We start from the raw sequence: 14,055 nt of genomic DNA, 5'->3' as shown, positions 1-14,055 counted from the left end.
TGCATATTTAGTACCCCAATTCTAATTTTTATATTTGCCTTCTGACACCATATTATCCGATTGTTAAGTTCTCCATGACTGTGTAAAACCTCATCCTTTTTTTTGTAATATGTTCGGTCTTAAAATTTTTCACAATTTTCATTCAGCGCCTATTGTCCATGTACAGCAGTTCTGCACTTGGACCTTCATCCATATGTTGTGTACATAAGGGCTATTCTCCGTGTATCTAGAAGCAAAGATTTGAATTGTGAACCATGATATATTGCAAACTTTGAGAATGTCCTGTGCAGAATATTTTGCATTACTTTAGAAAATCTATTAAATTTAAAATAAAACTAATCCTTACTACCCATTATAAAGTGAAAATGGATTGACAGACTGTAGAGAGTTGGATTCAAGGCTGCAAGTGTTTGTTCTTCATTCTTTTGCAGAGTAAGGAGCACCTTCTGGTGACCAGCATGAAGTACTGCAGAACATTTTCAGAAAACTTAAAACATTTCTGGAGATCAAGATGTTTTTATTTTATGCCACCAAACTTTTAATATGGCTAGTTTCACACAGCACAGAGCATGGGGAGCAAGGAGAATTGGAGCTGATAACACAGGAAGAAAGACATGATGTCATAGGCATCACTGAAACTTGGTGGGATGATACATATGATTGAAAAACAGACCTTGAGGTGACAACTTATTTATAAGGAACAGGCCTTAACAAGAGGGTGGAGGTGTTTCATTGTATGTTAGGAAAGCGTATATCTCCACAGCGATCCAAGCTTCAGAGAATGGTAGCTCTCTAAAAGCTCTTTTGGTAAGAATACAAGGAGAGAAGGACAGAAAGGACACTATTGTAGGTGTTTACTATTGGCCACCTGGACAGACTGAAGATATTGATGAACTCTTTACATCAGATGTCTTTTCCCAAAAAAAAAAGTATGATCAAGGAAGATTTTTACTATCCACATATTGGCTGGGAATCTCGCAGGCAAAACTAATGAAAATTCTTATCTGCTCTCGCTGACCACTTTTTTTTTTTTTTTAAAGGTAGACATTAGTGATAAATGAGTAGTATACTCGTCGCTCGGGTTTTCCCGAGCATTCTCGGGTGGTCTCCGAGTATTTGGATGTGATCGGAGATTTAGTTTTCGTTGCCGCAGCTGCATGATTTGTGGCTGCTAGACAGCTTGAATACATGTGGGGATTCCCTAGCAACCAGGCAACCCCCACATGTACTCAGACTGGCAGCAGCTGTAAATCATGCAGCTGTGTCAACAAAAACTAAATCTCAGAGCACTAACAAATACTTGGAGACCACCCGAGCATGCTCTGGAAAACCTGAGCAACGAGTATACTCGCTCATCACTAGTAGACGCGAGAACGAGAGGATCTGCCATCTTGGACCTAATTTTTACCAACAGGGAGGAAATGGTTGAGGAAGTAAAGATGGCTGTGTATTTCGGAGGCAACGATCATGTAATCTTTGAATTTTAGATGACAAAAGAAGAAAGACCTGCGACGACTCAGACTTTTCAAAGTTGAACTTCAGAAAGGCAGATTTTAATGGACTCAGAAAGATGGTAGGAAAGGAAAGGTCCAATAGCTGGATGTTCTAAAGGACAAAAATGGATGGGAGATTTTATAAAGTAAATTCTCACTGCACAATCAGTAATAATCCCGAAAAGAAGGAAGAATTTAAGAGACCAGGATGGATAAACATAAACACTTGCTAAATAGAAACATATATCAAATGGATAGAGGGGAGCATATCTAAAGAAGAATATAATGTGCTGTGCAGGGCAAGCGTTACAAGAGCTAAAGCCAGTAATGAAGTGAGGCTTGCAAGGGAGACCAAAAGTAGAGATGAGCGAACCTGAACTTTAACGTTAAGGATTTCTCCCGGAAGTCCGTTTTAATGGGGAGTGAGAATATATATTTTCTGGCCCAAAAGTTCAGGTTCCCATAGATTTCAATGGAGTTCATGTTCAAGTTCTGGTATCCAAACTTTGGACTAAAGTTCGGGTACAAGAACCCGAACTTCCATGGGTCTGCTTATCTCTAACCAAAAGCAATAAAAAGGATTTTGTGTGTATGTCAAAGAGGTAGGATTTTTTCAAGATGAAAAGGATGATGGTGGTCAAAAATGATGTTGAGATAGGGAACCCTTAGCTAATTTTAAAATAATTTAAATCTGGTCCAGATGAATTATATCCTAGGGTACTGAAAGAGATGGCAGAGGAAATTGCAGAATCACTAGCTAGGAGAATTGAAAATTCCTAGAGAACAGGGGACATCCTAGAAAATTGGAAAAGGCCAGTGAGCCTTACTCTTTATACCAGGAAATGCCTTTGAACAAATTATTAAACAGCGAATACTTGAATAAGAATACAGTAATTAACCAGAGCCAGCATGCTTTTCTAGCAAACATGTCATGCCAGACTAATCTAATTTCCTATGATGGAATCACTGACACGGTCAATCAAGGAAATGCGGTCGATATAGTATATCTCAACTTCAGCAAGGCATTTGCTAAAGTATCTTGTACTATCCTTACTGAAAAAATGACCAAGTGTGGGACTGACAAGGCTACAGGCAGGTGGACTCAGTGGGCTCAGTGATCCTACTCAGCGTGGTAATAAATGGTTGCACATTCAATTAGAAAAGGGTTTCAAGTGGGGTACCACAAGGCTGTCTTGGCCTCAGGGTTGTTCAGCATTTTAATAAATTATCTGATTAAATTTACAGATGATGCAAAGCTAGGACGGATAGCTAACATTAAAGAAGACAGGATTCAGAAGGATCTAGATAAGCTTGAACAGTGGGTAATGACTAATTGTATTTAACAGAATTTCAAGATTTTACGTCTGTGAAAGAAAAACTAAATTACTACAGAGAATAGAACTAGGCAACATAATGTGCGAGAGACTAATAGTTCACAGATTGCACACAAGTCAACAGTATGATTCAGCAGCAAAAAAGGCAAACAGTTCCAGGATGTATTAAGAGAAGCATAGAGTCTAGATCACATGAAGTAATTATCCCCCTCTACTCCACCTTGGTCAGGCCTCATCTGGAATACTGTATCCACTTCTGGGCACCACATTTTAAAAAAGACAAAAAAAACCTGGAGCAAGTACAGAGAAGAGCTACCAGGATGGTGAGCAGACTGCATTGTATGTCCTACAAGGAATGGTTAAAGGTTCTGGGATTGTTTATCTTGTAAAAAAGAAGGCCAAGAGGAGACTTAAAGGGAACCTGTCACCACGTTTTTGGAAGATGGGATAAAAATAGCGTTAAATAGGGGCAGAGGTGGGCGTTACATTAGTGTGTGTGTTATGCGTTTATTACCCACCTAAGTTGCCGAAATAACTTTGCAAAGTCTCCGTTTTCGCCTGTCAATCAGGCTGGTCAGGTCACATGGGCGTGGTGTCTTCCCCCAGATTTGGCGTAGTTTTCCGTTGGTGGCGTAGTGGTGTGCGCATGCCCAAAGTCCGGAATCCTCTTCCAGGGGATTTAAAATAGCGCGGTGTTCGTTATTGCATTGGTGATCGGTGGGCGCGGCCATCTTCCTTTGGCCGCGCGTGCGCAGAAGCGGCGCTCTGCTGGCCGCGGCTTCAGGAAAATGGCCGCGGGATGCCGCGCGTGCGCAGATGGATATCGCGGCGGCCATTTTCCTGAAGCCGCGGCCAGCAGAGCGCCGCTTCTGCGCACGCGCGGCCAAAGGAAGATGGCCGCGCCCACCGATCACCAATGCAATAACGAACACCGCGCTATTTTAAATCCCCTGGAAGAGGATTCCGGACTTTGGGCATGCGCACACCACTACGCCACCAACGGAAAACTACGCAAAATCTGGGGGAAGACAACGCCCATGCGACCTGACCAGCCTGATTGACAGGCGAAAACGGAGACTTTGCAAAGTTATTTCGGCAACTTAGGTGGGTAATAAACGCATAACACACACACTAATGTAACGCCCACCTCTGCCCCTATTTAACGCTATTTTTATCCCATCTTCCAAAAACGTGGTGACAGGTTCCCTTTAATAGTGGTTTACAAATATCTGAATGGATTTCACAGTGTAGAGGGATCATCCTTATTCTCATTTGCACATGGAAACACGAGAAGCAATGGAATGAAACTGAAAGGGAGAAGATACAGATAAGGCTATTAGAAAATACTTTTTGACAGTGAGGGTGATCAATGAGTGGAACAGGCTGCCACGAGAGGTGGTGAGTTCTTCACTGGAAATCTTCAAACAGGCTGGACAGACATCTGTCTGAGATGGTTTAGTGAATCCTGCATTGAGCAGGGAGTTGGACACGATGACGCTGTAGGTCCCTTACAACTCTTCATATTCTATGATATTTGCAAGCTACGTTTTAAATATATACTTATAATATACAGCTCTGGCAAAAATGAAGAGACCACTGCAAAATTTAGTTAGTCTGATTTTTCTCTTTTATAGGTATATTTTTGAGTAAAATGTAAATTGTTCTTTTACTCTATAAACTACTGACAACATGTCTCAAAATTTCCAAGCAATACATTTTGCATTTTTTTTCTGAAAAGGAGAAATGGTCAAATTTTTTTTTAAAAAAAACAGTGCTCTCAGACCTCAAATAATGCAAAGAAAACAAGTTCATAATCATTTAGAAACAATACTAATGTTTTAACTCAGAGAGAGTACAGAAATCAATATTTTGTGGAATAACCATGATTTTTAATCACAGCTTTCATGCGTCTTGGCATGCTTTCCACCAGTCTTTCACACTGCTTTTGGGTGACCTTATGCCACTCATGGTACAAAAATGTAAGCAGTTCTTTGATTGATGGCTTGTGACTATCTATCTTCCTTTTGATTTACATTCCAGAGGTTTTCAATGGGGTTCAGGTCTGGAGATTCGGCTGGCCATGACAGGGATTTGATGTGGTGGTCCTTCATACACACCTTGATTGATCTAGCTGTGTGGCATGGCGCATTGTCCTGCTGGAAAAAAAACAGTCCTCACCTCAAGAGTTTGGGAACATTGCCTGAGCAGAAGGAATCAATTGTTTTTCCAGGATAACCTTGTATGCAGCTTGATTCATACGTCCTTCGCAAAGAACAACCTGCCCAATTCCAGCCTTGCTGAAGTATCCCCAAATCATCACCGATCCTCCACCAAATTTCACTGGGTGTAAGACACTGTGGCTTGTAGCCCTCTCCAGGTCTCCTAACCATTAGACGACCAGGTGGGTTTTTTCCGGTCAATATGGCCATGTGAGGACTTGTGTTTTTGCGGGACAAGTTGTACTTTTGAAAAACATCATTGATTTTAACATTAACATATAGTGTACTGGAAAATGGGAAAATAATTCCAAGTGCGGTGAAATTCCACACTTTTTTTTTTTTTTTACCATGTTCACCAAATGCTAAAACTGACCTGCCATTATAATTCTCCAGGTCATTATGAGTTCACAGACCCCAAACATGTATGTATAGGTTATTTTTTATTTTTAAGTGCTGAAAAAAATCCAAAATGTGTTTAAATAGAAAAAGCACCATTTACCGAGAGCTGTAGCGTCTCCATTTTTCGTGATCTGGGGCTGGGTGAGGACTTATTTCTTTGCGCATGGAACTAACTTTTTTATTGATACAACTTTGGTGTAGATGCAATATTTTGATTGCCCATTATTGCAATGTAGTGACGACCAAAAAAAAAAGTAATTCTTTCATTGTGAATTTTTTTCTTGTTACTCCGTTTAGAAATCGGGTTAATTTTTTTATATTAATCGGGGGATTATGAACACAGCAATATAAAAAAAAAAATTTGCTTTATTTTGAATGGGGTAAAAGGGGGGTGATTTGAACTTTTTTACATTTTTTTTATTTTTTTAAATAACTTTCTTTTTTACTTTTTGCATACCTTAATCCCTGACTGACATCGGATGTACTAATACCCCGATGTCAGTATCCCCGCTTTGATGTGGGCTCAGGCGGTGAGCCCACCTCAAAGCAGGGACATGTGAGCTGTTTTGAACAGCTGATACGTGCCCGCAATAAGCTTGCGTTCCACTGGAGGAACGCAGCGTGGTGCCTGGTTAAGTAATGGTTGGAGTGCCAGGTTAGTAGGGGTGGTGATAAATGACATCACACGCCGGGGGGGAGGTGTTCCCTGTTAAGGCTTATATGGAGAGCATGGGTACCATATACAGAGGACTCACACACAGTGACACACGGTCACATAGGGTCGCTCACTCCTGGGATTATTTAGCCACTGCTAATACCCGTTATTCATGGACATTTGAGTTGAGATGTAGGCCTTCTGGCCATTGAAAACTCCCCTGATGAATCTCCGGGATTGGAGAGGAAACACGTAGGGAGGCGTCTGTATTTTCTTCCTGTCGGGGGTGTCCATAGTAGGGCTCACTTGGGGCCTGTCCTTGTGAGGACAGGAGTTACTGCTGGGGCACGACGGGTTTAGGGAAAAAGTCCCCATATCCTCTACCCCACCCTGCTACTGTGGACCCTCCCTGGACCCTGCATAACCAGTGTGGGGACCCTTTCGTCCATAATTGGTGAGATCAAACCTGTTTTTTATTAGAGCACAGTTTTCGTCATGAGCACCTTTCTTTTTTGGTATTGTATGTGTTTAGTTTGTCCATTTTTAATCTAACTAGTAAAGGTTATGTTTTAGCAATTGGGAAAAACTCTTCTAGCTGCTGTATACTGTTTACCTTGAGAGTTGTGCAACAGTTTGGTTATTCTAAGTTGTGGATTATCTACGTGCCCGCAATAGCCACGGGCGAAATTGCGATCCGCCCGCGGCTATTAACTAGTTAAATGCTGCTGTCAAACTCTGACAGCGGCATTTAAATCACGCTTCCAGCCATTGGGCCTGAAATACGCGCACCGGTGACCCCCGTCACATGATCGGGGGTCATTGGTTCGTCGGCATGACAACCAGAGGTCTCCTTGAAACCTCTATGGTTGTGTGTGCCGGATTGCTATGAGCACCACCCACTGGTCTGCGCTCATAGCAACTCAACAATTCAGCTGCATAGGAGCGATCTGAACAACACCTCTATGTAGCAGAGCCGATCAAGTTGTGGCAGCTTCTGGTCTCCTATGGAGACTATTGAAGCATGGCAAAAGTTAAAAAAAAAAAAAGTTTTTAAAAATAAAGTTTAAATCGCCCCTCTTTTGCCCCATTCAAAATAAAATAAAAAAATTCAAACCTACACATATTTGGTATCGCTGCGTTCAGAATTGCCCGATCTCTCACTAAGAATAAGGATTAACCTGTTAGTTAAACGGCGTAGCAATTAAAAAAAAAAAAAAAAAAAGTTAAAAAAGTTATGTTTTTTTGGTTGCAATAACGGGCAATCAAAAGAACGTATCTGCACCAAAATGATATCATCAAAAGCATCAGCTTGGCACGCAAAAAATAAGCTCTCATCCAACCCGAGATCACGAAAAATGGAGACGCTACTGGTATCTGAAAATTGGGCCTTTTATTTTTTTATTTATTTTTTTTAAGCAAAGTTTGGAATTTTTTTCACCACTTAGATAAAAAAAGAACCTAGACATGTTTGGTGTCTATGAACTCGGAATGACCTGGAGAATCATAGTAGCAGGTCAGTTTTAGCACATAGTGAACCTAGCAAAAAAGCCAAACAAGTGTAGGATTGCACTATTTTTTGCAATTTCACCTCACTTGAAATTTTTCCCCATTTTCTAGTACACAACATGGTAAAACCAATGGTGTCATTCAAAAGTACAACTCATCCTGTATGTGACTTGGTCACTGATGGGCGGATCCAGTGATGCGCTTCCTGTAAGAGCGAGTTAAATGCCGGTGTCAGATATGGACAGCGGGATTTAACTAGTTAACAGCCACAGGTGGATCGCCATGCCACCCGCGGCTGTTGCAGGCACATGTCAGCTGTGTAGATCAGCTGTCATGTGCTCGCACCAAACTGGGATTCCGACATGCGTATTATTATGGCACATGTTGGAAAAGGTTTAAACATCCATATGCAAAACCCGTAGCCTAGACACAACACAAGGACCAATGCAAGTCAATGTGTTCGGTCCAATGAAAAGCTTTACATACTGAGAGAAGGTCTGCATTTAGAAGATTGCAGTATGCACTACTTTGATCTATATTCTGGATCAGACCCATCCATTATAAGTGAGTTTACGCAGCGTTAAATAGAAACATGGTGGACATGGGATTTCTATAAATACCATCCACTGTGCTTCGGGATCCAAAAAGTATAGTTTCTCCTTGCGGAGAGTGACATGTTAAGCATGTTGAAATGAGGAGACGTAAAGCCGCAATGCTCCTCTGGGAAATATGCAAATTGTCTCTTCAGAGAGGATGAGGACTAGAACTCTAGTGCCACCTATTGGAAGTAGCAATCCTAATAGTCAATGTCGACCCTTTAACGAGCCTTGTCACATGACTTAGGACAAGAGCAAAACCAGATCTCAATTTACAGACACTGTGTTTCGGGGTACTGCCCCTCGTCAGTGCAAAGTGGAGGTCTGGTTTGCGCTGACGAGGGGCAGTACCCCGAAACAGTGTCTGCAAATTGAGATCTGGTTTGGCTCTTATCCCAAGTCATGTGGCAAGGCTCGTTAAAGGGTCGACATTGACTATTAGGATTGCTACTTCCAATAGGTGGCACTAGAGTTCTAGTCCTCGTCCTCTCTGAAGAGACAATTTGCATCAACTGTTCTTCTAATGTAGAACGCAGTGCAGGTGCGCTGTGTCCAAAACGCTACTCTTCCTGATCGTGTGCACATATCCCAACATTTCCAATCAGGTCTTGATACCTAGTAAAGTAATTACCCAAAACTAGCGAACTTCATATTTATTTATTTATTTAAAAAAAAAAAAAAAAACTGGCTTTGATACATTTCTTCCGACTGCAGAAGACCTGGCTAACGCAGAAATGTAGTATGCTTGTCTCACCTACATCTGCTGCACTTCTGGTCATGCGCAGTGCGCCTCTGGAGCTGGGAAGCGTATACCTAGCTTCAGAGGCACAATGACTCTGCCATATAGAGCCGCGCGCATGTGCGAGATTTGCAGGGAGCTGGTAATGACTGCAAAACATGTTATCACACCCACAGGGGCGTGATAACATGCAAAGAGGGATGACTATGCTGAAGTAACTAAAGCCTTGTCGACTATTCAAAGGCATAATTAGCATAAGAAAAATAGATTATAAATCCTTTTTTAAACATTGATTTACGTGACTAAGGGCAGGTTCCCTTTAGTAAAGTCTTCTTTCTCTTTGAAGAGGCTATTTGCATATCCCTTACTGATTAAGTTTCCCATCAAACAATCTGGATATCTATGAGTAGGTTTGTTTTTCTTGTAGTTTTAGATGTACAGTTGTGTGAAAGTGTTTTCCCCCTTCCTGATTTCCTATTCTTTTGTATGTTTGTTACACTTAAATGTTTCAGAACAAACAAATTAAAATATTAGACAAAGATAACACAGGTAATCACAAAATGCAATTTTAAATTAAAAGCGTTTTATTATGATTGGAAAAAGAAATCCAAACCTACAGGGCCAAACCCGCTGCGGATCCGCAGCCAAATCCGCAACGTGCACATTCCCTAAGACTTCCAGTTCCTGAAATATCAAAATGGCCCCAGCCCATCACACTACCACAACCACCATATTTTACTGTTGGTATGATGTTCCTTTTCTGAAATGCTGTGTTACTTCTACGCCAGATGTAATGGGACATACGCCTTGCAAAAAAAGTTCAACTTTTGTCTCACTAGTCCACAGAGTATAATCCCAAAAGTCTTGGGGATCATCAAGATGTTTACTGGCAAAACTGAGAAGAGCCATTATGTTCTTATTGCTCAGCAGTGGTTTTTGTCTTGGAACTCTGCCATGCAGGCCATTTTTGCTCAGTCTTTCCTATCATAGGAGTCATGAACACTGACCGTAACTGTGGCAAGTGCGGCCTGCAGTTCTTTGGATGTTGTTGTGGCATCTCTTGAGACGTCTTGGATGCATCTACTCTGCTTTCTTGGGGTAATTTTGGTCGTCCAGCCACTCCGGGGAAGTTTCACTGCTGTTCCATGTTTTTGACATTTGTGGATAATGGCTTTCACTGTGGTTCACTTGAGTTCCAAAGCTTTACAAATGGCTTTATGACCTTTTCCAGACTGATAGATCTCAATTACTTTGCTTCTCATTTGTTCCAGAATTTCTTTGGATCATGGCATGCTGTCTAGCTTTTGAGGATCTTTTCGTTTACTTTACCTTGTCATGCAGGTTCTATTTAAGTGATTTCTTGATTGAGAACAGGTGTGGCGTTAATCAGGCCTGGGTGTGGCTAGGTAATTTGAACTCTGCTTCCCAAAGATGTGATAAATCAGTTAATTTATGTTTGCCTTCCCCCTTTAACCCCTTTCTGACCTCGGACGGGATAGTACGTCCGAGGTCAGAACCCCCGCTTTGATGCGGGCTCCGGCGGTGAGCCCGCATCAAAGCCGGGACATGTCAGCTGTTTTAAACAGCTGACATGTGCCCGTAATAGGCGAGGGCAGAATCGCGATCTGCCCGCGCCTATTAACTCCTTCCCGACCTTTGACGCATACGCTGCGTCATGAAAGTCGGTGCCAATCCGACCTATGACGCAGCGTATGCGTCATGGTTTGATCGCGTTCCTGCGGGTCGGGTGACCGGGGTCAATGAAATGTCACCGGACCCGCAGGTACGTGAGGACCTCTAGTTGACCCCAGGGGGGGTGGCTTTGCCCCCCCCGTGGCCACGATCGCTCCTGTGCCCTCTGTTTCACCCCCCTCCAGCTCTGATTGGAGAAAGCGTCCATGTGACGCTTTCCCTCCAATCAGATGTGGAGGGGCGGAGTGAAACATGTCTGACATCACTCTCCAGCTTCATCCCTTCCGTGGAAGCTGGAGAGTGAGGTTCCTGCCTGCTGCACCCGCCGCCGCTGCCACCTTACCGCCGCTGCTGCCTATTCATCGCCGCCGCTGCTGACTCCTGACCGCCGCCGCTGCCTGATCACCGCCGCTGCCGCCTTCCGGTACTCCCCCCCCCCCCCTTCTGCCTCCCGCTCCCCCCACCGTCCGATCCCCCAGCCCGGCCATCCGATCCCCCCTGCACTCCCTCCCACGCCCCAGAAATCACCCCCCTGCCCAGGGATCAACTTTCCCTGCTGCTCCTACATCTCACCTGCCTGCTCCTGACAGCCACCCTCTAACGCCTCCCCCCCTTCCCCGGTGATCACCCACCCCAGTGATCACTCTTATCACCCCCTGCCCCCCCTGATAACCCCCCACCCCCCTGCTGCTGGCTCCTGCATTTCCTCAGGCCCCTTTGCCTGACAGCTCCCCCGTGCCCCGCTGGTCGCCACCTGTCCGCCTTCCGGTCCGCTGATCGCCGCCTTCCGGTCCGCTGATCGCCGCCTTCCAGTACTCCCCCCCCCCCCCCCGTCCGATTCCCCCCCCTCCTGACCTCCACTCCCTCCCACGCCCCAGAAATCACCCCCCTGCCCAGTGATCACCCTTCCCTGCTGCAGGCTCCTACATCTCCCCTGCCCCCTCCTTCCCTCCGCTCCTGACAGCCACCTTCTGCCCCCCCCCGGTGATCACCCGCCCCAGTGATCACTCTGATCACCCCCTGCCCCCCTGATCACCCCCCCCCCCCCCGCTGCTGCTGGCTCCTGCATTTCCTCAGGCCCCTTCGCCTGACAGCTCCCCCGTGCCCCGCTGATCGCTCCCGTGTGATCGCTCCCGCGCCCCACTGATCGCTCCCGCGCCCCACTGATCGCTCCTGCGCCCCGCTGATCGCTCCCGTGTGATCGCTCCCGCGCCCTGCTGATCGCTCCCGTATGATCGCTCCCGCGCCCCGCTGATCACTCCCGTGTGATCGCTCCCGCGCCCTGCTGATCGCTCCCGTGTGATCGCACCCGCGCCCTGCTGATCGCTCCCGTGTGATCGCTCCCGCGCCCTGCTGATCGCTCCCGTGTGATCGCTCCCACGCCCCGCTGATCGCTCCCGTATGATCGCTCCCGCGCCCTGCTGATCGCTCCCGTGTGATCGCTCCCATGCCCCGCTGATCGCTCCCGTATGATCGCTCCCGCGCCCCGCTGATCGCTCCCGTGTGATCGCTTCGCGCCCCACTGATCGCTCCCGCGCCTCGCTGATCGCTCCCGCGCCCCGCTGATTGCTCCCTCGCCCCGCTGATCGCTCCCCTTGCTGCTGCTGCCGGATCCTGCATCTCCTCAGCCCCCCACGCCTGAAAGTCCCCTCCTGCAGTAGAAAGTTTCACTAAACACTCGCACATACACACACGCACACTATAATAAAGCTTAGTTTTTTTTACACACACCACACACACAATGTCCCGCTCGTCCCACTCATCCCAGTCACAAAGGCTGTACCCGGCAGAGGAGGCATATTCTTTTATTGCCTCCGAAGCTGATAGTGAGGGAGAGGACCCCACTTTTCTGTATTCCTCCCACTCTTCCTCCTCCAGTGACACGGACTCGCCACCACCAAGAAGTCGCAGGACGAGAAATCGTCCGGAGCCCAGGGAAGAAGAGCCGGAGCCCAGGGAAGAAGAGCCGGAGCCCAGGGAAGAAGAGTCGGAGGCCGGGAGAGAAGACACACAGCCAAGGGTAAGTAACCCCCAACCTAGTGCTAGTCACGCCCAACCTAGCACTAGTGCCCCCACCTGGACCCCCGTCCCTGAAAATTTTGCTCCACGGATTCCTGATTTCATTCCCCAATCAGGAATCCAATTTGAGACTGCCAACCTCAGGGAAATAGACTTTTTCAAAGTGTATTTCTCAGAGTCAATCGTCAGTCTCATGGTGGAGCAAACAAATTTGTATGCCCTGCAATTTTTTGCCCAAACCCCAATTTCATCATTTTCTGCTTGGAGTCCCGTTGACTCTGTAGAAATGTTGAAATATTGGGGACTGGTCCTTCACATGGGGATTGTGAAGAAACCAGAAATTCGCCAATACTGGAGTACTGATATTTTATATCAAACTCCAATATATGGCATGGTTATGATTCGCAAACGTTTTGAGGCGATTCATAAATTTCTATATTTTAGGGACAACACCGACATCCTTACCCACGATGACCCGAATTTTGATAGACTGTTCAAAATTCGGCCGGTCATCGAACACTTCAGCAACAAGTTTGCTGAAGTGTACATTCCCCAAAGGGAAATTTGTGTGGAAGAATCCCTCATCCTCTTCAAAGGGCGGCTTCAGTTCCGTCAGTACCTGCCCAGCAAACGGGCAAGGTACGGTATTAAGCTCTATAAGCTCTGCGAGAGTACCTCAGGGTACACGCTCAGCTTTAGAGTTTATCAAGGAAAGGACACCAGGATCCAGCCCCCAGAATGTCCACCCGCTCTGGGGGTGAGTGGGAAAATAGTGTGGGATTTGGTCCACCCACTGCTTGATAAAGGTTACCATCTGTACGTTGATAACTTTTATACAAGCATCCCACTCTTTCAATCCCTCTGTGCCAGAGCTACCGTCGCTTGCGGTACTGTGCTGTTGTGGATTCTGTTTGTGGGCTCCCTCTGGTGGTTACTGCTGGTACTGGGTGACTTTGGTGGGTTGCGGCCTTTGGTTTCCACCTGTCCATCAGAGGCTGGGTGTTTCCTATTTTACCTGGCCTTTCTGTCATTCCCTTGCCGGCTATCAATGTATTCAGATGTGCTCTGTTTAGTTCCTGCATACCTGCTCCCAGATCTTTCAGGATAAGCTAAGTGCTGATTTTCAGTTGTTTGGTTTTTTAGTCCAGCTTGCTTATTATGTCTCTATGCTAGCTGGTAGCTCTAGTGGACTGAGGTTCTCCCCATGTGCCATGAGTTGGCACATGGGTTCTTGTAATCTCAGGATGGTTTTTGATTAGGGTTTTTTGCTGACCGCTCAGACCCCTTTTGTATCGTTCTGCTTTCTAGTTTACAGCGGGCCTCAATTTGCTAAACCTATATATATCATCTCTATGTGTGTGCCTTCCTCTCATTTCACCGTCAATACATGTGGGGGGCAACTA

Source organism: Ranitomeya variabilis, chromosome 5, assembly GCF_051348905.1.
Source record: "Ranitomeya variabilis isolate aRanVar5 chromosome 5, aRanVar5.hap1, whole genome shotgun sequence".
NCBI classification, from domain to species: domain Eukaryota; kingdom Metazoa; phylum Chordata; class Amphibia; order Anura; family Dendrobatidae; genus Ranitomeya; species Ranitomeya variabilis.
Note: the sequence above shows the minus strand (reverse complement) of the source record.